The sequence below is a fragment of the Schistocerca piceifrons genome, chromosome 5, assembly GCF_021461385.2.
Source record: "Schistocerca piceifrons isolate TAMUIC-IGC-003096 chromosome 5, iqSchPice1.1, whole genome shotgun sequence".
NCBI lineage: Eukaryota > Metazoa > Arthropoda > Insecta > Orthoptera > Acrididae > Schistocerca > Schistocerca piceifrons.
In genome coordinates, this window is record NC_060142.1 from 274,518,004 (window position 1) to 274,521,353 (window position 3,350).

Genomic DNA, 3,350 nt, shown 5'->3' on the forward strand with positions numbered 1-3,350 from the left:
ACGGAATGGACAGTGTCTTGAAAGGAGGGTATAAGATGAACATCAACAAAATCAAAACGAGGATAATGGAATGTAGTTGAATTAAGTTGGGTGATGCTGAGGGAATTAGATTAGGAAATTACACACTTAAAGTAGTAAAGGAGTGTTGCTATTTGGGGAACAAAATAACTGATGATGGTCGAAGTAGAGAGGATATAAATTGTAGACTGGCAATGGCAAGGAAAGCGTTTCTGAAGAGAAATTTGTTAACATCGAGTATAGATTTAAGAGTCAGTCCATAACACATTATTTCTAAAAGGTCTGCTATCCTCCACTTGGTGCACAACTCATTCACAAAACTGTACTTGTAGGATGCAATCTTCTGGCCGCTGGTGCTGAGTTACCGTAATGTGTAATGATATGGACCCAGTTCTTCATCATGCAACACTATAACAACCCGTCTTTGAGACATCTGGAACTACCTTGCAATATCGTGGATACTTTACTGAGGTGATTGGTTTCAAGAATCACGTCCTGTTTTTGTGCGGTATGTCTACTCCTTGAGCAATCTCTGTCCATTACTTGTGGCCGAAGATTACTGGTTTCCCAAAGGCATTGCTCTAGGCAATGAAAAACATTCTCATTGGGATGGTGCTTTTGAGGGTACCACACAGCACACAACTGAGCAACAGCACCAGCTTGGTTATCTGGTGCACCCAGCATCTGATTTTGCTTGATAAACTTTTGTCTTGATCTGGATGAGGGATTGCATGCCAACATCCCAGTGTGGAATTTTTTCTTCACCCCATATACAGTTGATTTTTCTTGGGCCTTTCTTGTGTACTTCTTCAGTTTAAAGTAACCACTCATGAAGTATCATAAATCTCTATTTTGCAACCCCAATATTATTAATATATTTAGTAATTCTTTCAAGGTTTCTTATTTCTACATATCATTCATTCTCCCCAAATGATTATTTTGAAATATAATAGTTGTGAGGTTCTGCACAGCTATACCCTGAAATACATTAGTCTGAGGAGGATTGGGGAGGGGGGGGGGGGAGGGGGGAGGGGAGATGTAAAATTTGCAAATTCTGGCTTTGTCTAAACCATAGTTTAACATTCACATTAAGTATTAGATTTGACAATTTGCCTATAAGGAATGTTGCTGATTTAATACTTCATCTGACACGAAGCATATTAATCTCATTGAGTATGTAACTTGTCTTTTACACTTAGTAGAAATTATTATCCTTATGAAATGTATATTTATTACCATATTGAGTGTTTATGTTTATGCCATGTAAAAGGAATTTATAATTTTGCTATGAGTTTGCATTTAAGATGTAAGGAAATCTGTAATTCATACCCATTTCACACATTCTTTACACTCCACAACACTTATCATTTTTACTAGTCAGATGCCAGTTTTCTGAAGTAATACAGCAATAAAAATATTTTCACAATTTGTATCTCAGGTAACAGAACAGCTTATACTAATGGAAGACACCAGATTAAGACAATTTGAACTGTTGTTTGAATGTTGAAGGCAAAAAGGGAACTAAAAGGGCTAAGACATCGGCTATGGTGAACAGATGTGGACCAAGTAGGTTGTTATCGCGGACCAACTATTTTTATTTGTAAAAATATTTGTGGATCATTTAAAATATGATCTTTCATTTACATGAAAATGGACAATGAATCAAATGAAGTTGAGGGGGGGAAAATTCTTTTATGCAATTATTCATCTCGTTTGTACCTTCTTATGTAAATTTGTGTGTGCACCATATGCATGGACATTGAAACAAATGCGAAAACATAACGATAATTTTTAAAATGTTTGCATCTTTTTCTTTCTTACAGACATTCTTAACTGGGTTTGGTTTTTACACAGGATTCTGTTAAATTACAAAGTACAACTAAATCTGCCAAAATTTTTACGTTGCTAGATGTACCTAATTATGTTACTTTCAGAATATTGTGTGTGTGTGTGTGTGTGTGTGTGTGTGTGTGTGTGTGTGTGTGTGTGGGGGGGGGGGGGGGGGGGGGAGGGGGGGAGGGGGGGGGGGGAGTGCACAGCATTACACTGTTGCATAACATCTGCACCAGTATAAATTATACTAAAATTTTGTTTTACTATACTTATAATGAGTCACAAGAAAATTTCAATACCAAACAAAAGGTTACGTACAATTCTGAATATTTAGGACAAAAAATCAAAATTAAATTATATGGGAAAATTAATGTTATTATAAATACTTATATTCCATAGAGACACAGAATCTCATTCATCATAAATGCATTGTGTGTGTGTGTGTGTGTGTGTGTGTGTGTGTGTCGGGGGGGGGGGGGGGGGGATGCGGGTGTGTGGGGGGGGGGGGGGCATGTGCGTGCGCTCACGTGCACTTAAGGGGAAAGGGATTGGGGGTATTATAACAAAGCTGTTCTACAGGGACTTCTGTTCAATAGTAGACTAAAATACATATTCTGATTAATGAAATGTATGATTCATTCCATTTTTCTACTGTGTGTTTTGGAAAATTGCATTTTAGGTTCAAAAAAGGAGCCTTTGGGATCGATATAATGTGTGACAACATTTATTTGAAATTTGACCCTTTTTTTGACATTTTCTGTAATTTTTTAGAGTTCTATATTTTATTTTTTACCTTTTTGTGTCATGAGATTTCTATTCCAAAATTAAGTCCAAAAATCTGTATCTTTAAGTTTTGTTTATATCCTGAATATTTTCTTGGTGTTAACTCAGACTTATAGTGAAAATGTATCGTTGATGCACAGCACCAGAGGGAGGTATCTTTATTTAGTTTAGAAGTAGCAGCAGCAGCAGCAGGAGTAGTAGTAGTTAAGCGGGAGTAATGGAGAGAGGACAGTCATAAAAAAGAGAACTGTTACGAGTAATTTTCATGTAAGATGGAGTGAAGTTTTATTCTGTAGATTTTAACTGTGACAATCTTAACCAAGAAGAATGTCAATTTTTATAATTCAGCATCACTTTAAAGGAATACAGTATAATGAATTACAAAACCAGTGATAATCTGAAACGGATTCTCTGTAACACAACTCTAAGTAATTGTTGGATACATTAAAGTTGGAGATAAACCACATTGATTTATTATCAGCAAACTACTATCTTCTGTAAAACATCAAAAATCTGGGCCTCTTGAACAATCATACCACAAAATATACTGGACAACAAACTTAGCCATGATTTTCATTGAATAATCTGGATGAGTGTCTCTATTATCTTGTAGTTTATAAAGCAATAAAAGTAAAACTTTTATCTACAGTGTAGTTTCCCAATATTTACTGATACTTATTTACACACCTGGAAGTTTGGATGAAGAAATGTTACTG